Source organism: Sapajus apella, unplaced genomic scaffold, assembly GCF_009761245.1.
Source record: "Sapajus apella isolate SASKATOON/1434 unplaced genomic scaffold, GSC_monkey_1.0 scaffold2, whole genome shotgun sequence".
NCBI classification, from domain to species: Eukaryota; Metazoa; Chordata; class Mammalia; order Primates; family Cebidae; genus Sapajus; species Sapajus apella.
The window spans coordinates 28,773,706-28,798,014 of record NW_022436942.1 but is presented as its reverse complement, the minus strand read 5'-3'; the positions used below and the strand labels follow the sequence as shown (position 1 = coordinate 28,798,014).

At 37.7% G+C, this 24,309-nt stretch overlaps 1 protein-coding gene across 2 annotated transcripts in view; it reads right to left on the bottom strand.

Annotated features, from left to right (window-relative positions):
• FRS2 (fibroblast growth factor receptor substrate 2) overlaps nt 1-23,212 on the bottom strand; it is a 113,565-nt gene extending 90,353 nt beyond the window's left edge. The window contains exon 1 of one of the 2 annotated variants that reach the window (XM_032295302.1): nt 23,071-23,212. The gene's annotated coding sequence lies outside the window, so the exon portion shown is untranslated. The remainder of the gene's footprint in view (nt 1-23,070) is intronic. The other variant, XM_032295320.1, reaches the window with a different exon arrangement.
• Between the last annotated feature and the right edge of the window lie 1,097 nt (nt 23,213-24,309).

The window sequence follows — 24,309 nt, the reverse complement described above, 5'->3', positions numbered from 1 at the left end:
CATAAGTCAAATATTAATGCTTTACCAGAAAGCTAAATGTAAGTTAAAATTACTTAGACTCCAAATCTGGCATACCTATTAATAATTCAATTAAGCACTATTTCTTTTTCTTTCTTCTTTTTTTTTTTTTGAGAGAGAGAGTCTTGCTGTCATCCAGGCTGGAGTGCAATAGCATGATCACAGTTCACAAAGCCTGTATTTCCTAGGCTCAAGCAATCCTTCCGCATGAGCCTCCCAAGTAGCTACAACTACAGGTGTGCACCACTACAGCCAAATAATTTTTGTTTTGATTGTTGCTGTTATTTTGTAGAGACAGGGTCTTGCTATGTTACCCAGGCCAGTCCTGAACTCCTAGCCTCAAACTGTCCTGCAGCCTCAGCCTCCCAAACTGTTAAGCATTCTTTTGTAAGGCTCCTAAATTTTAGATTTTTAATACAGTCTCAATTTTTTAAGTACTCCATTCTAGAGAACTACCCAAACAATCTAGACTGTGTTTACAATGCAAAAAAGTATTAGTGGATATAGCCATACAACAAGGAAATATTAATTATATTGAAGCACAGACATGAGAAAATAATCAATGGAATTTCTAATGGTAAAAAAGCCAAGACTAGCAGCTAAGTGCTAGGCCCATCAGGCATAAAGTAAGCTGAGTATATTCCACGTACAGTTTTGTTCTCTTAAATTTCCATTGATTTAAAGCAATTGGTTTGGTTCATAACACATCACTTACAGGTTCTCACTTAGCAAGTATTTATTTAGCATTTATAAATGCTATTTCTTGCAAGCCACTTTTGGCCAAGAGTATGTGTTCTGGGATGAGAGAAACAATAAATGCCTAAAAGTGCCTGTTCATCACTGTTCTTCAGCTCCCAAGAAACATTTAAGTGTGTAAGAGATTTAGTGCTCATATCAATACCAGAGAATACTGAATTAGAATCTAGAAGCGGCCAGGCAAAATGGCTCATACCTGTAATCCCAACAATTTGGGAGGCTGAGGCAGGTGGTCAGGAGTTTGAGATCAGCCTGGCCAACATGGTGAAACCCCATCTCTACTAAAAATACAAAAATTAGCCAGGCATGGTGGCAGGACACCTGTAATACCAGCTACTCAGGAGGTTGAGGCAGGAGAATCACTTGAACCTGGGAGGTGGAGGCTGTGGTGAGCCGAGGTTGCACCATTATACTCCAGCCTTAGCAATAAGAGCAAAACTCCATCTCAAAACCAAAACAAAACAAAAATCCTAGAAGCAACAGGCTTATGTGGGAGAACTTACTCAGGTGTTGTGAGACAAAACACAGGGTCAGCACTTACAAGATCCTGAGAGTGAATGCCTCCTTAAATTTTGAGTCCTACCTGCCTCCTTGACTTACCCTGGCCTTAGGTAGAGCCAGGAATGCTATTAAACATTCTACAATGCATAGGACAGTCTCCCATAACAAAGAAGTACCTGGCTCAAAATGTCAATAACACTAATGCTTAGAAGCCCCAGTTTAAAAGAAAGAACTGAATTAGAATTCCAGCTCTACAACTCATTAGCTAAATGAACTTCTTCAGCAAATTATATAACCTCTCTGAGACAGTTTCCTCATGTATAAAACGGACGTCATGCTTATACTGAAAGACTGCTAGGAGGAAAAACTGAGACAGAAGCCCTAAGCACAGAGTAGACACTATACAAATGTTAGTTACCATTCTTCAGAGTAAAATCTCCATCACAGACAGAGTTGTCCTCTCAAAGATGTATTTTTATATTATTATGGTACTATAATTAATTAAATTTATTTATCTCCTATCAAAATAAAAGGAACTTGTAGAGTCCTTACCTTACTGGACTTCGTAGCCTCAACCTCTAGCACAAATGGACAACTAAATTCTAAGCACCAACCCATTAAAATAAGGTATACACTGCATTGTGCAAAACTGTCAAATGCAAGAAAACATAATTCTTGCCGTGGAAAAATTTTGAAAGGAGGCCTAATAAGAAAACCAAACATACAGATAGATTTAATATATAGTAGGCACTCAAAAAAAGCTCATGGATAGATGGGTAAAATTCACGTAAATAGCAGAAGCCACGACTGCATACTAATGGGATGCAGATGAAATAGTATTAAAGATATTTAATCAAGGAAAAGGTATATTTTAAATCAACATTATACATTATAATCCTATGTACATGCAGCTAATATTTTCTAAAGGGAAGGAAAGTACACTTAAAGAACAAACATCAAAATGACAAGTGACATCATTTGTCATTTATTTAGCTAAGCTTAACTCAGATGATGGCAGCACATTTTAACCGGTTCAAAGGGCATTTTAGGCAATTTTTAAAACCACATTAAATTTTAATGGGTTTTAAAAATTAAAATTGACATTCACAATCTGTCAAAGTTGTCTTAAATGGTCTGAGACAGAATAAAACCAAAAGGCTGATGCCCAAATGTCTGAATACTTTGCTGAAAAGGCTGAGCTCAAGCATGCCCAAAGTGTGTTACAAGCAACTTTTAAAATGCACAAATGTAACAATTATTTTTAAACCAACAATTTTAGAAAAATAGCAGTTCCTATCTAAAGCTTATATAAATATAAGACATTGGCTTTGCAAATGTCAGCGGAGTTTTAAGATCTCTTTCTAAAGCAATAGTCTCTCTCTGTTTTGCTTGGTATCTTAATATGCCTTTAGTTTCAAAACTTAATTCGCCAACACTATTCCTCTCAAAACCTCAGGAATTCCATTACTAGTTTTAAACTAAATTAAAGAAAAACAGATGCATTCAACCCACAGCAGAAGTATACACAAAGTGTTTGTTGATGCTCATAAACAGACTGAGAAATTTAGACACATCTGAAGGACAATGGCTGTACAGTCAAGTCTGTTTTACTTCACCATGGAACCAAATAGAGAATTACTGCTACCAAGTGTGACCAGTACTAGATTCCGCTAAACTAACTGGGATATAACAGACAGAACATTATCTTTAAGTTAGGGAATTTGAGTATGTTTTCACTTCAGGGAAGAATGGTTACAGTATCCCTTAAAAAATCCATATGGAGCCAAGCTATCCTCTCTCCCAAAACAATCCTTAAAGTACAACACTAACCACTCACTTGCCCCCCAAAAATACATGAGAGTTTTTAAAAAGGAATAAATGCTTAACATACAGATGGTTCTTTGTCTTTTCCCTAGAAATCTTCTTTTCCATTCCATTTCCCTTTGCTCAGATTCTATAAATCTTCCTGACAATTGCAGCCATTTCCACATTTCCATCATCTCCTTCAAGACCTAATTCATCTTAACTCACCTGAATCATAGGTATCAGGATCCCCTGGGTGGAACTAGGAACATATTTTCCCATTTCCCTGTTACCCCATTTTATATGACTTAATGGAAATATAGATTCATAATTCCAAATTACTTTTTTTGTTGTTTCTTTGTCTTGTTTTAAACTATCCATTTCCTCTACCCCTAGTGTCTGGCCAAATTCTCCTTTAAACACAGTTCATTCACAAGATACAGTCTTTCTGCATAAAGTAAAATTACAGCGACTGCTAGTAATGAAAATGATACATTTTTGATTAAATAAACCAGTGTAAGCCAGTTGTTTATAGAAGAGTGATCAGTGCTTGCAATCACATAATAGAAAGAGAAAATAAAATTGAATTATAAACAGCATATAAACAAACTAGTAATCATATTTTTTTGCAAAGTACCTTATAAAACTAACATTTTATCTTTAGAAATAAAATACATGAAGAACAATTTGGAAATATTTGTCAAAAATGCTAATGTATATCCACTGGCACAGAAATTGTGCTTCTAATTTTAAAGTACTGATAAATATTTGCATGGGCAAAATATGCATACAATAATCATTAAATCATTATTTTAAAAGCCAAACATAGGCCCAGCACTGTGGCTAACACCTGTGACTCTAGCACTTAGGAGGATTGCTCGAGGCCAGGAGTTTGAGACCAGTGTGGGCAACATGGTGAGTCCCTGCCTCTACAACAAAATTTTAAAAACTTAGTTGGGCATGGAGGTATGCACCTGTACACCTGTAGTCCCACCTACTTGGGGAGGCTGTCACAATGATCACTTAAGCTCATGAGTTCAAGACCGTGGTGAGCTATGATTGTGACACTGCACTTCAGCCTGGGTGACAGAGTAAGACTCTGTCTCAAAAAAAAAAAAAAAGAAAAAAGAAAGAAAAGAAAAGAAACACAGCAAAGTAGGAAACAAGCTTAATGTCCACCAAAAAGGGAATTCATAGTACACTCCATTCAATGGATACTATACAGCCATTAAAAAGCATGACTATGTATGGGCCCAGCACAGTGGCTCACATCTGTTAATCCCAGCACTTTGAAAGGCCAAGGTGGGCAGATTGCTTGAGCTCAGGTGTTTGAGAGCAGCCTGGGCAACATGGCAAAACGTCATCTTTATAAAAAATACAAAAAAATTATCCAGGGAGGTGACTTGTGCCTGTAGTCCCAGCTACTTCAAGGGCTGAGGTGGGAAGATCACTTGAGTCCAGGAGGTCAAGCCTGCAATGAACAGAGATTGCGCCACTGCACTCCAGCTGGGGTGACAGAGCAAGAGAGACCCTGTCTCAAAAGAAAAAAACAAAAAGAGTATGGTTGTAAATGTAGGAAGAAAACTTGCTATAAACAGCAACTGCCTCAGGATACGGGACCTAGCAGAAAGGAAAAAAGACTTGCTTTTCACAATAAGCCCTTTTGTATCTTTAAATTTTAGATCATGTACACATACTACACTTTCGTTAAAATGAGTAATTTTTAAAACCGCAAAAGAATTTAGGACATTCTCTCAGATCTTCTAATCCATAAATAGTTCTACTATTTACCTCTAGGTACTTTTAATCAGGACTGAAAATCTAGGCTACCAGAGGTTACCAATAAACATGGGTAGAGGACTTATTTCGTCTTTAGTGAAAACTATAACTATGGCAACTTTGCATCAACCAAAACAAAATATAATAAGTCAAGAAATAAACGAAGAATGTATCTTACCCAAAGGAATCTTTTTACAGAAATAACACTGAATACAATATAATTTTGTTAGCACTCTACAACATGTGCTTTACCAAAAGGAAAAAACTATCTGGCTGAAATTTCTGGTTAGGGTCTAGATCTCAAATGGCTACATGCACCAGAAATATTTTATAAAGAACCTAAGAAGTGCCAAAATCATTAGAATCCAAAAGGCAATTAAAAACAAGAGGAGGAGGAGGAGGAGGAGAAAAACTTGGGCAAAAGTTTCAAATGAAAAACAAACAAACAAAAAAACCCACACACTTTTCAGGTATTTTTCTAATGGAATTTTTCTTTTTAGCTTTTAAATTCCAAATAAGCTGAACACTATAATCCTCAATTAGGTGAACACTATAATCCTCAATTAGTCATTAAAACTCAAGAAATTTAAAGAAACAATTTATCTCCTTTTCAAGCTAATGTTTAAATGTTGCTATTTAATACGATTTTTGTTTTTGCTACTAACGAATTATTAATTTAATAGCAGCTACTATTACTCAGGTCCTCTCTTCTTTCTCAGATTCAAACAATCTGTCTGATTATAAAACCAGAAAACAAATTCTTGAAATGGGAAAAATACATAATGGTAACATTATGAAGAGTAGCATATTTTTGTGTTAAAATCCTTTTACTGGGTCTCTTGTTAATAACATTATGACTTGGCCATCTGAACATCCTGCTACAACAGTATGTTTTAGACTTGATGACCTATTTTTCTTTAATCAAACTATATAGCCCAAAGTTTTGCTGTCATAATCAATTACAGTCTTTTTAGGTCTAGAATATACCTCTGCAAACAAAAGACGTTAGCTGGTATATCAAATAATCAGTATATTCCTTTGCCAGATTCAACTACTCAGGCTAATGACCTCCCCTTCACCCGCAAAAAGCCAAAAAAAAAAAAAGAAAATCCCAAAACTTCATGAAAGGTATAGTTAAGAAAACAGGATGTAGCCGGGCGCGGTGGCTCAAGCCTGTAATCCCAGCACTTTGGGAGGCCGAGGCGGGTGGATCACGAGGTCAAGAGATCGAGACCATCCTGGTCAACACGGTGAAACCCCGTCTCTACTAAAAATACAAAAAATTAGCTGGGCATGGTGGTGCGTGCCTGTAATCCCAGCTACTCAGGAGGCCGAGGCAGGAGAATTGCCTGAACCCAAGAGGCGGAGGTTGCGGTGAGCCGAGATCGCGCCATTGCACTCCAGCCTGGGTAACAAGAGCGAAACTCCGTCCCAAAAAAAAAAAAAAAAAAAAAAGAAAACAGGATGTAAAAAAAACCCTCAGAATTAGTATGTGCTGTTTACATATCTTGACAATTACAAAGAAAAAAGATAAGAATGTCATCAACTGATAATTTTCATTTTTAACTATAATTTTATATTTATTGGTAAACTACTAAAGCTCAAGAGTGACTTAGGTACTTCATACATTCAACTACTGAGTACTGCTAATCATAATTATAATCAGATCAAAGTCAAGGGTTCACAACTATAAAAAACAATAACAAAACAACCCCACCTAAACTCATATTTAAAGACAATGAGTCTGGGACCAGGACCACCTAAGATAGAACTGGGAGTTCCTTAAGCTATTTTGGAGATTTTAAAATAGTCTAACAGCCTTATATACTGTCTGAAATACAGTTTCATACACAACCAAAATAACCAAATTTCTTTTTTCGGACTGGAATTAAAATTCAATGTGGTTTACTTGACAGCAATATAAAAGTCTCATATGCCATAGGAAAAAGAACTTAATGTGGTAATGCCAGTTATCACATGATGATTAGAAGCTCTGGTTGGGGTTACAGCCTTCATTATTAAAAATAGAAAATCCAATAAATAATAAATGTATTTTATTTTGTAGAAACTTTTTTAGATGTCAGCATCTGAAAATGAAAATAGAGTAACTTGGGTTTTTATTTTCCAAATGTTCTAGGAAAGCAAAATGCCAACTAAAAACACACACCAGGCTCTAAGTACTGACAAAACATTTAAGTTTAATCAGGAAAAAGATTTGTGTGTGCTGGATGAGGATAGAAAGGTACCTATGAATTACAAATACATATGTGTGCATATGCATGTCTGTATATGTGTGCATATATACATATTCCTTTTCTTTAAACCCTGATGGCTCAACTAATGCCTCATGAAATAAGTAGTGACATAGAGATGAATGATCAGATTTCAATCTTAAGGAAATCTAATGGGATGAAGAGTAAAGTTTATGTCTGTGCTCTCCACTCCATTTTTCCCCTTTACATTCTTTCATTTTGCAATGATCTCAGTAGTTAACAACAATGCAAGGTCTTAGCCATAATTATCTCACAAAGACATAGCCAATATAAAACAAATGATTATAAGCTTATTTTTTTTTTCCCCAGACAGGGTTACTCACGCTGGAGTGCAGTGGCATGATCATGGCTCACTGCAGCCTTGACCTCCAGGGCTCAAGCAATCCTCACATCTCAGTCTCTTGAGTAGCTGGGACTGCAGGCATACACCACCACACCCAGCTAATTTTTTGTATTTTTGTAGAGATGGGGTTTCACCATGTTGCCCAGGCTGGTCTCAAACCCCTGGGCTCAAGCAATCCTCCCACCTCAGCTTCCAAAAGTGCTGGGATTACAGACAGAAGTCACCTGACCCAGCCTTATAAGCTTAATTTTTATCTTGGAATGTACCCTCATGTTTCTCTCACAGAGTCAGTGCAAGAAAAGAACCAAGGAGCAAAACGAAGCCAGTACCTAAGACGTGGGACAACATACAGAACACTGCCTCAGACACTACCTGAAGACCACTCAAGATTACTTATTGACTGGGTAAATCAGATGACATAAAAGGTATCAAACACCTGTACAGAAGGCAAGAGTACATGTATGTGAACCTATACAGATCTAGGTAAAAATCTGGGGCTCCATTATTATCACCTGCCTGACCTTGGGAAGGTTACTTAACTCTCTCAAGCCTCAGTTTTCACATCTATCTATAAAATGGAAAGAGGAATAATAATTCAGTAGAAACTCTTTTAACAGACCTCTACCATATCCAACTTACAAATATAAAGCTCTCTAATGCCCAACATAGGCTTATCACATACATCTAGTAGTCTTCTAAGTAGACCACTTTCTTAACATGTCCCTACCCTTGTTAAGCACTTAATGTTTGGTAAGAGCTAGCTGTCCGTTCCCAAACCAGTTTATGCCAACGGTACTTGTTATTGTAATTATGTAATTTAAGATCATATGAATTGATGAATTATGAGGAAAAAGTTGTTCCTGTGAAAATTATGTTGAAGAGTTCAAAAAGATTCAAAGGCTAGTGTTTTTTAAAGCTACTATGGAATTACGTGTATGTCAAAACAGCTTTAAACAGGAGAAAAAGCATGAAACTGTAGAAAGATTTTATATCCCGGCATACCTCAAAGATATTGTGGGTTCTATTCCAGACCACAGCAATAAAGCAAATTTTGCAATAAAGCAAGTCACACATTTTTTGGTTTCCTAAGACATACAAAAGTTATGCTTACACTGTACTGTAGTCTATTAAGTGTGCAACAGCATTATGTCTAAAAAAATGCACAGACCTTAATTTTAAAACCCTGTATTACAACAAAAAATGCTAATGATCATCTGAGCCTTCAGCAAGTGGTCATCTTTTTGCTAGCGTAGGGTTTTGTCTCAAGGTTACAGCTGCTGACTGATCAGAGTGGCGGTTGCTAAGGGCTGGGGTGGCTGCAGCAATTTCTTAAGGCAACAATCACTTGCTGCATCAAATGACTCTTCCTTTCACAAAAGATTTCTCTGTAGCATGTGGGGCTATTTTACTGCATTTTACCCACAGCAGAACATCTTTCAAAATTGGAGTTGTCAATCCTTTCAAACCCTGCCACTGCTTTATCAACTCAATTTATGTAATATTCTAAATCTTTTATCACTTCAGCACATCCACAGAATCTTCATTAGGAGTAGAGTCCATCTCAAGTAACTATTCTTTGCTCATTCCCAAGAAGCAACTCCTTATCTGTTCAAGTCTGACCATGACATTGCAGCAATTCAGTTATGTCGTCTGGCTCTAGTTCTAATTCTAGTCCCCTTGCTATTTCCACCATATATGCTGTTACTTCCTCCACTGAAGTCTTCAATTTCTCAAAGAGATCTATGAGAGTTGGAATCAACTTCTTCCAAACTCCTGTTAATATTGATATTTTTACCTCCTCCCATGAATCACAAATGTTCTTAATGACATCTAGTATGGTGAATCCTTTCCAGAAGGTTTCTGCTTTACTTTGCCCAGATCCATCAGAAGAATCACTACCTATGGCAGCTATAGTATTAAAAACTAGTATTTCTTAAACAGTAAGACTTGAAAGCCAAAATTACTCCTCAATCTATTGGCTGCAGAATAGATGTGTCAGTAGGCATGAAAATAATATTAACCTTGTATATCTCCATCACAGCTCTTGAGTGACCAGGTACACTATCAATGAGCAGTAGCATTTTGAAAGAAATCTTTTTTTTCTGGGCAGTAGGTCTCAACAGTGGGCTTAAAATACGTAATAAATCATGTTATAAAGAGATGTGCTGTTAGCTAGGCTTTGTTTTTCCATTTATAGAACACAGAGTAGATTTACCATCAGTTTTAAGGGGCCCCAGAATTTCTGGAACGGTAAATGTTAACTTCAAGTCACCAGCTGCATTAGCCCCTAAGTAGAGAGTCAGCCTGTCCTTTGAAGCTTTCAAGACAAACATAGATTTTTCTCTAGCTATGAAAGTCCTAGATGGCATCTTGCAATAGAAAGCTGTTTCATCTCCCTCAAAAATTTGTTGTTCAGGGTAGCCACCTTCATCAATTAAATTAGTTCTTCCGGGGAGGCGTGGTGGCTCAGGCCTATGGTTCTGGAGCATAAGGAGGCAAGGCCAGGAGTTTGAGACCAGCCTGGGCAACATAGAAAGCCCTCGTCTATGTAACAATAAAACATAATTCTAAAAATAAATAAATAAATAAGTTCTGGATAACTTGCTGCAGCTTCTACATCAGCAATTGCTGCTTCACCTTGCACTTTTATGTTACATAGGTGCCCTCTTTCCTTAAACCTCATAAACTGACCTTTACTAGCTTCAAACTTTTTTTTCTGAGGCTTTCTCACCTCTCTCAGCCCTCACACAATTTAACAGAACTAGGGCCTTGCTCTGGATTAGGCTTTGGCTTAAGGGAATGTTATGGCTGGTTTGATCTTCAGGCCACTAAAACTTTCTCCATACCAGCAATAAGACTTCCACTTTCTTATTGTCTGGATGTTCACTGGGGTAGCACTTTTCATTTCCTTCAAGAACTTTTCCTTGGCATTTATAACCTACCTGGCACAAGAGGCTTTCTCTTTCAACATGCCTTCCTCACTAACCTTAATCATTCCTAGCCTTCGATTTAAAGTGAGAGATGTGTGGCTCTTCCTTCCACTTGACACTTAGAGGCCATCATAGGACTAATTGGCCTAATTTCAATATTTGGGGGTCTCAGGAAATAGGGAGCCCTGAGGAGAGGGAAAGAGATGGGGAAACAATCAGTGGGTGAAGGAGTCAGAACACACGCAACATTTCTTGATCAAGTTCGCCATCCTATATGGGCACGGTCTGAGGTGCCCCAAATTAATTGCAATAGTAACATCAAAGATCACCATAATAGATAAAATAATTATAAAAAGTTTGAAATACTGTGAGAATTACCAAAATGTGACCCAGAGACATGAAGTAAGTACATGCTGGCTGCAAAAATGGCACTGATACAGAATTCTGAACAGGGTTGCCACAAACCTTCAATCTGTAAAAATGCAATTATCTGCAAAGCACAAAAATATGAGGTACACCTGGATTACAATGAAAGTGCCTTATATTCTCTCTTCTCCATAAAAAAAGGGAATTATTAGGATACTTAATAGGTAATGCTGCATGGCTGTGGATTATGCCAAAAAAGGCAATCCAGAACTCTGACCAAAGGACCCATCCACAAACAAAAGCCTTGACCCTATAGGGAAAAAGAGGCAAAGAAATGTATATTCTAGTTAAAATAAAAAATACATTATTTTTTATGATTTCTTGTAACCAACATTTTCAATTATCTGCTCAATATATCACAGAGGATCTCTATATGCAGCTACCTCAAAATTTATAGAATTATTGTGAAGACAAAAAAAAGTACTTAAGTACAGAATCTGAATCTTAGTAAGTATTCAATTAAAACCTACTGTTTAGGGCTGGTGCAGTGGCTCATGCCTGTAATCCCCGTACTTTGGAAGGCTGAGGGGAGTAGATCACCTGAGGTCAGGAGTTCCAGACCAGCCTGGCCAATATGGTGAAAACCTGTCTCCACTAAAAATATAAAAATCAGCTGGGCATGATGGTGGGTACCTGTAATCCTAGCTACTCAGGAGGCTGAGGCAGGAGAATCGCCTGAACTCAGTGCAGTGAGCCCAGATTGCACCACTGCACACTCCAGCCTGGGTGACAAAAGCTAGACTCCATCTCAAAAAATAAAATAAAATAAAAACCTTCTGTTTTACTTTAAGAGTTTTTTTTTTTTTCCTTTGAGATAAGGTCTTACTGTGTCACCCAGGCTAGTCTTGAACTCCTGGGTTCAAGTGATCCTCCTACAACAGTAGCTGGGACCACAGGTGCTCACCATGCTTGGCAGGTTTTGTTGTCTTCTGTTGTTATCAGAATAGAGTACTGCTGTCTCCCAAAACATACAGCAAAGTAAAAGATGTACAATTTTCTTGTTATTTTTATACTCCTATATGTTACTCATACAGACTTCAGATATTATTAGCCATATAAATTCCTTAGCAGCCACCAAAAAAGTCAAGGCCAATACTCCTGAGAACTCCAGGAGACTGTAGTCTCCCACGGGTATACTTAACTATAAAGATAACAGTAATGTATTACATATCAGCATGACTAGACACTTGAAACTGACAACATACAAAAAATGAATGAGGTGCTGGCACGGTACCAGTGGAGGGAGCAGCAGCTCTCTGAACAGTGAGCAGACAGGAGAAAAGGTAGAGAATCCAATTGAGCAGAGTAACTAGGAGATAATGATAAAGACCAAAGAGAAGCAATGTAGAAACTAGCAATCATTTTGTAGGTAAACCTGTAAGCTAAAGAGAAGGGTGTGGTGATTCAACTTCTAGCACAGAACTGTTGAACAACAGCACAGATATTAAAAAGCTTTTCCAATTAATTAAAAGCAATATCACATTTTTTAAAGTTCATGTCATTCTGACATTACAATCAACTTTACTCTTCATGAAAAAACCGTTACATCAAGAAATGCACTCTAAAACTATAACAGTGAATTACCTTTTTCACCTACTGAGTTGTGGGAAGGGGAAAGCAGCACTAATACCCAATCTAACAAGAATACAGTGAAACAGTACTAGCAATACTATTCTTTTGAGAAGCAACGTAACCATGTTTCAAAACTAAAAAACTCTCATATCCTTTGACTCAAAAATCACACCTGGGAATCTAAAGGAAATAACCAGAAGTATGAAGAAATCCATATACTCAAAGGTGTTTTCTGCGACATCTCTCTTAAGCTTGATTTCATTTTTATTTATATTTTGCAACATTTCTTATGATAGCAAAAACTAAATATGATGCATGGTGACACAGACAATAATATAAAGTTTTTTAAAAGCAGCAAATAAAATTGAGCATATACTATAAATATAAAATGTATATGAAAAAGGCTATTAAAAAATTCCAAAATGATAACGAACGTATTGGAGTGATAAAATTAAGAATATTTTTTTCTATTTTTGTAAACTTTCTGAGATTTCACTTTTTGAATTAAAATAAACTATATTTTTAAAACATGAGTCTCCAAAGATTACATAATACATGACTTCATGCAACATTCTCAAAATGACAAAACTAGTGGTTGGGGGATGTGGGGCATTGTAACTATAAAGAGGTAGCACTAAGGAGTTCTTTTATGGTGATGGAACAATTCTGTATCTTGACTGTGGTACTGTTTCCACAAAACTACACATGGGATAAAATTACACAGAACTATATAAACACATGCTCACGCAAAAAAGTCCAGGTTTGAAAAATGGTGAAATCTGTAAACATAAGTAGTCTCGTTAACAGTAATGTATCGATGTCAATTTTTTTGTGTTCATAAATAACATCTATATAAGATGTTTTCGTTGGGAAAACCAAGTGAAGGTATGCAGGACTATTATTTTCCAAATTCCTATGAATCTACTTCAAAATAAAATGTTAAAAAAATACATGTACTAGCATGTATAATATTAAACTTTTCTTTGAGAGAGTAGGAGATGTGGAGATGTAAAATGAGCCCTGTAACATGCAGCTTTCAAGGCACTAACCTACTAACTATTCACAAACCCCACACAAGGCAAATGGCAGTCCTTAGACTGAATGTAATTTACTTAAGTCAGGTTTTAATTAAAGGCCTCAATTTAAACGAAAATGTCAGTCAATTTTCAGACCATGCTTAACTGAATAGTTTTGAACCCCAAAACCTATACTTACAATAATTTATTAAGCAAGGGCCCTTGGAACTTTCTTCCTTGCCAGAAAACAGTTTCAACAGATATAAATGATATTTTCTTACATATATTCACTTTAAATACATAAATGGCTACTACAAAGTATATAAAAGCTTATCACCACTGGGTTGTGCTCAATGACAGCAATCACATCTGTCTTAATTAAATATTTTAACACAATGTCTAGCATGGTTCTTGATATAGTAGGCTCCCCACAACTGCCTACTCAGTCAGTCAAGGGATGTATTCATATTCTAACCAAGGTTCAATGCCCAAGTCTCTCCAGCTTTAATTGGGAATGGGAGGTAGAGAGTAAGAGGGAAAAAGGACCCAGCTTTTAACAATTTACCAGATCAAAGGATTACATTAACCAATAATACCTGTAATAGCAATGTAAAAGTTTACCTTAGGAAAACCTTAACTCACCTCCTCTAATCACTCAAATCTTAAAAGGATTGTTTAATAAAAAGAAATGATCTGGTATCAAGAAATCTGCTTCACTAATCTTTGTCACCTAATGCTTTCGAATTTTCTTTGCTATGTGCAAATCTATCAACTTTTTGATCTGACAAATCTTAGAGTTTTCTGATTCTACTTACAAGAAGTACCTAGAATAGTCAAATTTGTAGAAACAGAAACTCAAACAGTGGTTGCCGGGAATGAGAGGAAAGAGGAAATAAGGAATTACTGTCTAATGGGTACAAATTTTGGCTTGTGATGACGAAAAAGATCTGGAAATCAGTAGTGGTGACAGATGTAAAATGATGTGAAGGCACTTGATGCCACCAATCTGTACACTTAAAAATGGTTCAACGGGCTGGGTGCAATGCTCATGCCTGTAATCCCAGCACTCTGGGAGGCCGAGGCAGGCGTATCACCTTAGGTTGGGAGTTTGAGACCAGCCTGACAAACATGGAGAAACCCTGTCTCTACTAAAACTACAAAAAATTAGATGGATGTGGTGGCGCATGCCTATAATCCCAGCTACTTGGGAGGCTGAGGCAGAAGAATCGCTTGAACCCAGGAGGCGGAGGTTGAGGTGAGCCAAGATCACGCCATTGTACTTCAGCCTGAGCAACAAGAGTGAAATTCTGTCTCAAAAAAAAAAAAGTTAAATGATAAATTCTGTGTTATGTGTATTTTACCATAATAAAAAAAATAGGTGTAATAGTTAAAATAAAAAGTTTTTAAATTCAATAAACTGGTTGAACACAGCTGAAGAGAGAAGTAGCTAACTTCAAGACAAGACACTGACTATCCAGAATACAATACAACACACAAAGATAAAGAAATGGACAATATAAAAGACAGATTAAGAGACACTGAAGTAGTGTAAAAAGATCTAACATACTTCAAATACAAATTCCAGACAGAAAATATGGATGATGAAATTTGAAGAAATGGCCAAAATTTCTCCAAAATTGTTGAAAGACACTAATCTTCAGATTCCAAAGCCTAGTTAATACCAGGCATGATAAATAAAAAGAAATCAACTTCCAAACATATAAAAATGCAAATATAGAGCACCAAGGACAAAGAAAAGGTTCTAAAACTAGCCATAAAGAAACAACAAATTAACTCTAAAGGACTGTCAATTACACTGTGGATTTCTGAACAACAATAAAAGCCAGAATGGAATGAAATAACATCTATAATGAACAAAGAGAAAATTAACTGCTAATCTAGAATATATATTCAGGAAAACCATTTTCAGGAATGAGACTAAGATAAAGGCATTTCCAACACACCCTTCCTAGGGAAAATTCTAAAAGATATACTTCACACAAAGAAAAATGATTCCAGATCAGAGGTCTCATATGCAAATGAGAACGATAAGCAAAGACATCTGTAAATTCAGTGTATAGGCAAACAAAGTAACAGTGTTTAAAACAAAAGTATCTCATTTGTTGGAGGTCAGGGAGAACCAAAATAAAGGAAAACTACATAGAGTTTAACTTCCAAATTTCAGGACAGAGGGAAATGGAAGTGTAAAAAAAAGAAAAAAAGAAAAAAAAAGACATTCATATAAAATTAAAAGGAAAAGCAAGGTAATGACTAACATAAAATTCAGATGGCAATTACTTAAGGAGTATGTCAGAAAACACAAGTAGTGAGAAACATGAAGAGGCATCAAAGGTGCTGGCAGTGTTCTGTTTCTTAAAGTGGCTGGTGGTACATGGTGGTTCATTATATAATTTTACACACACACACACACACACACACACACACACACACACGTTGTATGCCTTTGTAAGAATAAAGGTAAATTCTGAAAATCAATACAGAAGAAAAAAATTCAAAATCTATGGATCCTCCCCAAAAATCTAGAATACTTCACAAACACTGGTCTTCAAAATTCAAACAATAAAATGATAAATTATTTCATTCAATAAATACTTACTGAGTGCCAAATTTGCCTAAATGTGAGGTGAGAGGTGACATGAAGACGTCTCATCTTTCTTCTCTCTCGTCTTCCTAACCTTAAGGAGCTGCACTGTCTAATACAGCAGCCACTAGCTGCATGTGGCTATTCACATTTAAATTAATTAAAATTAAATTTAATTAAAAATTCAGTTCTATAACACTAGATCCATTTTAAGTGCTCAGAAGGTATATATGGGCTACCATATTGAACAGCATAGCTATAAAACATTTTCATCATTTCAGAAAGCTCTATTAGACAGTACTACCATATTTTATTATAATGCTAGAAATACACTGATCATTTTAAAATCTTAAATAGAAAAAAATATTGAACAGATTAAATCTCCCTTAAAAATCATTTTGTTTCTATGAAACTACAGCTCCTTAGTATTTACAACAGCTTGCTATTCATTAAAAATACATGGAAAGTATCAGAAATTGTTCACTATTTCCTATGTTCCAACAAAAACCATCAGACATGGGGTTTAAATATAAATAAATAAATGGGGTACTACTAAATAGTTAAGCACAGTACTACTAAACAGTGATACAAGCCATGACTTAGGGATATAAAAAACCGCAGGATGAACACTCCACTCTCGCTTAGGAGCATCAATTTTAGTTGAGAGTATTTTAAAATACTACCTATATGCATGTCAAATAGCAAAACACAACGTTTATATAAATTTAAAAAAATAAAACCCTACAGGCATCAGAAACTTCAATTTATAGCACGCACACTTTGGGCTTCATTCCTAGCCTTCTGAGGGTACTATTCATCCACATTTCTGCCATTGGGAGTACTTTAAGAGAAAAATTTAAGCACTGCTAAATGAATTAAACATTTTTTTATTTACTAACAATGATATACAACATAACTCTATAAAGCCATATCATCTTTAATATCTAAAGCAGCAAACCCACAGTTTTCTTTAAATTAAACAACAGTGGGTCCAAGCTATTTCAACTTAACCCGAACATTTTTCTTTAGGCATTCTAATGGAATTTAAGTATTTCTATAGCATTCCCAACTTTTAAAATTATCCAACCAGAAACACTCAAAGGATAACAGTCGCCTAGGCTAGGTTTGCCCCTTAGGTTCCCCACCCCCATACCCCACCCGCCTGCCCACCCAAGTGAAACAGGGAGTCAATAAGCTTGTCATCTAGACAACTGATACAATTTCAATAAGCACTTATGTTAATAATTGGTTTGTGTCCCCAGGAGGGCTTCTGTGGCTCCACTTACATAACCCATTACACACAGTGCTGCACTATTCTTTCTCTAGAAAGCATTTTGAATACTGATACTTGTACAAGGTTTACTTGCTATATTAATAAAAAGGCTTTTCTTGCTCTATCTTTCCTGCAGAAGAAGTGAAATGGAAAGCCAATTTCTGCTGCTTCAGTATGTCAAAGGTGAGTTAATTATCTTGTTGGCTAACCAACAGAGCAATAATTTAAAGCAGCATCCTCAGGCAGCACCCACAGTTCACCAGTTTTCTCCTGGGGCTCTGGCTGAGAAACAGTCTTAAACAAGTAATTTGGAGCCACTTGAGTGAACTCAACTGAAAACAGTCTGAACTGCTCCTTGAAATGTGTTTTAAGTATTGACTGTGAATCTTAACAAAATTAAATTCAATGGTGGTGAGAATCACAATACAGCATCTGTAGGGTAACACAAGGGCAGAATGTACCCCAAAGCTTCTTTAATAAATATGTGGATGAATAGTCTCCTCCAATCTCTTAGATTTTGTGTAAGCCAAGATTTTTGGATTTCATAGAACCATAATCTTTAAAAAGGCGCACGGAGAAAGAGAGGGTGACCAGCATAGGGTTGCCACTTTCATTCTGCCAAGGACATTTAAAAAACAAAAACAAAAACCACCAATTAACCATCACCACTATTTCATAAAAGAATACGTTCCCATAAAAAATGGTAAAAGATCATTTTATAAAAAAAATGTCAATAGATTTAGCTTTATAGAAAGCTAACTATATTCTCCTTTCATTCAAAGGAAAACTCTGTCAGGAACTGACACTACTCCACGGTCCAGCATTTTGGGAGCCACAAGTTTAAGTGGCTAGCTCCCACTTAGAAAAGGAAAGCAATGTTAGGTAATAACCAAACCAAAATTAACCTATTCACAATAATGAGGAAATGTATGCTTGGAGAAGTTTAGGGACTCTCCCAAGTTTGAACACCAAGGATTTTGACATGGGTCTATCTAACTCTAGAGCCAGGGGTCCTAGCCATTACCCTAAGTTTCCTCTATATCAGAATATTCTTCCAATGGTATAACAATCCATCCCCATCTAGTCACCTTTGTGACCAATGACAACCAAGGAATTTCCAAGACAGCTGGAGGGAGTGAGGGGTGTACTCCCTGGCCATCATTTAGGCCAAAGCTAAATGGAACTCCTGACCTTTGCCTCATTAATACCAGGCTTACTGAAACTAAGCCAAACAGCCCAGACAAAGCCCACACAAAACCCCCTGCCTCTAACAACACTGACGCAGGACTCTTTCGACATTCCCAAGTGCCTGTGATATAGTGGAAAACATATTCCTGAAAAACAAAAGGAATGTATTAATTCTCAAGAACGAAATAAACACTTCCATGGTAACTCAGTCTAAAAATAATAAACTTGCTCTCAAAAAGTTACAACTCTAAGCCTCATTCTGCAAACTATTACAATCTTTTACACATTAATACTCAAGTTCCCCTATTTAAATACCTAAACAGAAAACCACATGAAATTCTGCAAATTTACCGTTCTTAAAGTTTCCAAAATAAAATATGTAACTTTCATGTGTCATTATATAATGGATAAGAGTACCTTATTCTATCCCTCTAATATAATCCAAACATTATAATGCAAACTACTCATGTTAATCAAAAGTACTTATAGTTGGAAGAAAAATATGTAGTTAAATACCATTTTCTATGAAAAGCAACATCAATGGCCTTAATGAGACATAAATATTATCTTTGAATATTCAGAGGTTCTTGATGTTGAAACCAAAATCAATGTCATACACATAAATAAGTGAAATACTATATCAAAGATTTGCTTCCAACTCCTCACATATCACTTGCCAAACAAATGTCCAAAAGAAACAAACTAACACAGATTTTAAGTAACCAAATCTGACACTCTGGATGAAATGAGTCTGAAATAGTTTGTCCTCCCTGAAATAGGGTAATGATAGCATAGTATTCTTGTAGCCAGGGCAAGAAAACTGTTTTTCTCAATTGAATTTTTAATGATCAGATTCTACTCCATGTGAACCTGCAATATGAAGGGGCAATACACAGACTATCAAATTCTTTACCCACTGCATAAAATAATCCATTTAGTGTATTTCCCTCTGTTTTTTAAAAAAATGCCATTTAAAATAGAAGTTTTTTTTCTTTCCCCTCTACATTCTCCCTTGGCACTTTAATCTTCTTACACAGATCCAACCAGTACATCTATTTGTATTATTCACTAAATCCATGTTTAATATACACCTAGTCCTGACCTCACTCCTGAATCACAAATCCATATTTTCAAAAGTCTTTGGGCATTTCCAGCATTTGGCAAGTATATAAAAAAGTTAACAAATCCCAAACTGATTTCATTATGTATCTCCTTGCCCATATTTCTGGTAAGAGTACCACCATCAACACTGCCGAGACTTACAAAGTGTAATCTTCACTTTCCATCTCCTCTAAACCTTCTCCAACAATTCCCTCCTCCCCATCCACCTACTACATTGAGGTCCTGCAGAGCCTTTGCTCTAATTCCGATATCACCGCCCTTGCCTAGTACTTATACTATATTGAAAGTCAGCTTTCCACATCAAATCATTCTGCACACTACTCTATTAGACCTTAGCAACTTCTATTACTTCCCAAATGTCAAACTTCTTTTTTTCCCCAAATGCTGAACTTTTAAAAGTAGCACTTAAATACGCTCCACAATCCTGCCCCAAATTAAAATTCAAACCTCATCTCTAAATCCCCAAAATGAACAGTATATTCCAGGTAATCTGGTCCACTAACTTTTCTCCAAGTACACAATGAACTTTCCCACCTCCAACCTCCTGCTCACATCATTCTCTTTATTTGAAAGGCCTTCTTCACCCACCTACTCCCAATTCGTAAATCTTTGTCTTAGAAAAGTCTTATTCTTTGTAACATTAAACTCAGGTTATCACTTTATTGGGAAGCAACATAATGCAGTAGAAACACACAGGCTTTGGCACCAGACAGATCTGGATTCAAACTGGGGCTGTAACCTGCTAGCCATATAGCCCAGGCAAGTAACTTAACATATTTGAGCCTCAGTGTCCTCATTATTAAGCTATATATTGCTGTGAAGCTAAGCAAATGTTGTAAACAGCAAATAGCATTGAGTCTGTTGTTCAGTAAGTGCCCAATAAATAGCAGCTTCTGAGCTATCTCCACTAATTTCCATTACATAAGCTAAAAATGAACCCGTACAACTTACTCCAAACTTTAGCCCAAACCACCCATGTAGGTATTTACAAATGCTTCTTTATGTTGTAAATGTTTATGCAAATATATCCCCTTCTGGATTTCAAATTCCTAAAAACAAAAATTTAATCTTTATATCCTAAAATGCCTAGCATAGCGCTTTTCACGAAGCACTCAACTGACCCATCGCCAATGTTAAGTCCCAATTAAAAACAATTTTTAGTAAGCCTAAAGAATACAATTCAACTCTTCATGATTTCAGAGATTATAACCAAAATATGAATCTCACGTGTTATGGCTGTACCTTTATTTGCTCCTTACATAGCTGCCTAACATAGCCTGACGCATAGCAAATGCTCAATATTTGTTGAATTGACTTGAATAATATAAAATTACAATGCCTAAGTATCTGATGTTCCCCAATCAGCTTTCTCTGCTCTTAAAATTCTTGAAATATTTCCCTTCAAAACACATTAATTATAATACCTGCAGATCAGTAACTACATCTAACTTAACTCTTTTTTCAGATTCTCTCAATTCCAATATTCCAATCTTATGCTCTAAATAATTAAGCACCTCACATGTTGAAGAATCTACAGTTTCTATCTACATTCAAAATTTGTGCAAATAGGCTGGGCATGGTGGCCCACACCTGTAATCCTAGCACTTTGGAAGGCGAGGTGGGAGGATCACTTGAGCCCAGGAGTTCGAGACCAGCCTGGGCAACATAGTGACACCAAGGCTCTACAAAAAATAAAAAAGTTAACCCAGTTGTAGTGGTTGGTGCCTGTAGTCCTAGCTACTCAGGAGTCTGAGAGAGAAGGCTTGCTTGAGCCCAGGAGTTGGAGGCTGCAGTGAGCTCTATTGGGATGGTGCCACTGTGCAGCAGCCTGGGCAGCAAAATGAGGTCGTCTGAAAAAGAAGAAAAAAGAAAGGAAAAGGAAAGAAAACGAAAAGAAAAAGAAAAGCTGTGGAGCTAATCTCTCCACAATTTTTTCCAAGGACTTTAAAAATCACCTATCCTTTGCCTGTTGAAAATCAACAACCTTGACATAAATTTTCCTTTGCATAAGAAAGCTCACTGAACTTGTCACTTCGGTCTATTTTTCCTGATTCATGATACCACCTCCCCTTTCAGGGGTGGGAGGAAAGAGAATGACATAAGTACCCAAAAAAACTACAGCATAAATCCTTATCTACACACAAGATGAGAGGTGCAGATAGCGTCAATGATTTCAAGAAGGTGATTTGTGTAGACTTTATTTACGCTGCAAAAACAGTGGCCATCTGCTAAAAGCAATAATCTGCAGTAACTGCATTCCCTTATAAAAATAGTTTTTAAATCAGCATTTATTGTGGAAAACCCGTATTTCCTACGAACCTTTCAGCAGTAGTTTATTACCTAAAATCTGTTCACCAAACCTAACTACATCACTTTTTTCTCTAGGAAATCCTCAATTTATCCAAAGTAAACATTTCATGGAATAAGTTTAAACAAACAAAACACTTCTGCCCACCTTTGTGAAACTCTGCATTGCAGCAACAATTTTAACAGTGTAAGGAATCTCTCAAGAAAATCAAGAACAATTTTCAAGAAAATCAAGAACAATTTTTAGGAAAAATGACAGTTCTAAATATAAAGGTAAACAAACTACACGGGAAAGGATATAGTAATTGTCCAACTCTTTGCAATCAATTCGTACAGCCTCTGAATGAGCTCATCATACAACTGTGACATCGGTTAGCCAAAGGAATTAAGAGCGTACATTAGAGAACAGCAGAACGGCATCTTTTTTTTTTAAATATGTCTACAAAAAAGGGGTGGATTTGTCTAAACTAATGATTTTCCTCAAGCAAGCTGTTTTTTTTTTTAAAGTTTACTTCAAGAACAGCTTCAATAAGCTTTCTAGTGAGTAAAGATGATATAGAGCATGCTGGTGCCACAGTGACCTACGGATCCAGAACCGGTTCCGAGCCTAGTCCAAATCGATCCCGGACAACCCTGAAGCAGATCTGGATGAAAAGCCCTGCAAAAGATCCCTGGCATTTAGAGGCAGCGCCCCACCCTGGAGTGAAAAGACGACACCCCTGGGACCTGGTTTAATTACTGAGCCCGGGACAGACCCAGAGACGGCGAAAGTCGGGAACTGAAGCCCAAGATTCAGTCTGTTGTCCAGCTAGTATCCCAGGCGGGACGCAGAAAACCAAACGGGAGCGGCGAGGTTTGGGAGAGCAACGCATGAGGGGGTCGGACGGACAGAGGCCCAGCCCATCCCCACTCTCGAGTCCCAACAGCAACAACAGCTCTGGGAACCCCCTCCCTGGCTCCGCCCCGCCCACCCCAGGGACCCACAGCCCGCTTCTTCCCGCCCAGCTGACCCGGAGAAGTCCGCGACGGTCGACAACCCACTTCCCCGGACCCAGGCAGCCGAGCCCTCAGTCCGGATCTCGAAACGGGCAGCGGGGGCATGAGAGCGCCAGTCCTGACGCGGGCCCGCGGCTGTCCCAGTCCGTTTCCCTGGCCACTCACCGTCTCCCCGGTGCTGAGAGGGAGCAGGGCGCAGGTCGTCGGGAGCGGACCCCCGGACTCCGACCCGGCCTGGAGCCCCTACTTGGAGCGGATCGAGCCTCAGCCGCTGTGCCTACAAGGCCTCTCTCCGGCCCGAACCCTGGGAAAGCACTTCCGGGGGAGCGGGGGAGGGAAGGGTTTTGGCACCGGAACTGCTCTCAGGCTGGAGCTGACAGGGCCGCCCGGGCCTCCAGGGCGGGGCGGGGCCTCTTGCCGGGCGCCCACAAATCAGCCTCTGGGCTCCTAGCTAACCCTTTCCGACCCGCGCCTCCTCGGTTTCCCCGGCTCCCCCGGCTACAGCTGCACCCTTTGCTATAACTGCTGTTCGAGTTTTTTCACTCCAGCCACCTAAGTTTACAAATAAGGAAACCGAGGCTCGGAGGATTGAGGTCCAAGAATCCAGGGTATACAGCCGGCCTCCCTACTCCCTTCAGTGTACTCTACGCTCCAACCTGCCTCTTTTAAAACATAATGATAATAGTTAAGATTTACTGAATGCTTACGACGTGGTAGGCACTGTATTAAGTCCCTCCGGGTGCATTAACTTATTTAGTCATCCCCAAACTCCTCAGGGTTGGTGCTATTATCTACATCTCGCAGGGGAGAAAAAACGGTCAAAGATACAAACGTTGGCTTCGTGATTTTATTTTAATTCATGTGTATAAATCTCATCTACCCATAACAAGATTTTTAAATTATTTAAAGTCAGGACTCAAACTATATTCCTATATTCTGTCATCACTGGCGACTTCAGCAGAAGCTAGAGCTGGGGGTGGGAGGGTTAGGGTGGGGATCTGGAATCTTTTTGCTTGGATCCTTTTATTTACTTTTCTTTTTTCACCCTGGCAAGTTGTAAAATCATCTCTGTATTGTAGGAATCCAAAATGATAATGCATGATAAACACTTCCCGAGTGTCTGGCACTGGATAAAAGTCAACGATTCTTATACTTCATCAGCAATAGGCAATAGCAAAAGTTAGTTAAGGAAATAACAAAGAAAGAGTAGAGGTTTTTACAACTGGAAAAATAAGGGTGCTTGTGAAGCTCCGTGCAGTGATAGTATGAGGACCCACAGAGTTACGTACCAGACAGGGAAAAGGGACGGAAAGGGGCGCGCGAGGGGGCGGGGGAAGGATTCCTCAGCCACAAAATCAGAAAGGCACCAAATATCTGAGGCAGATTTTGTATCTGAGATGCAGG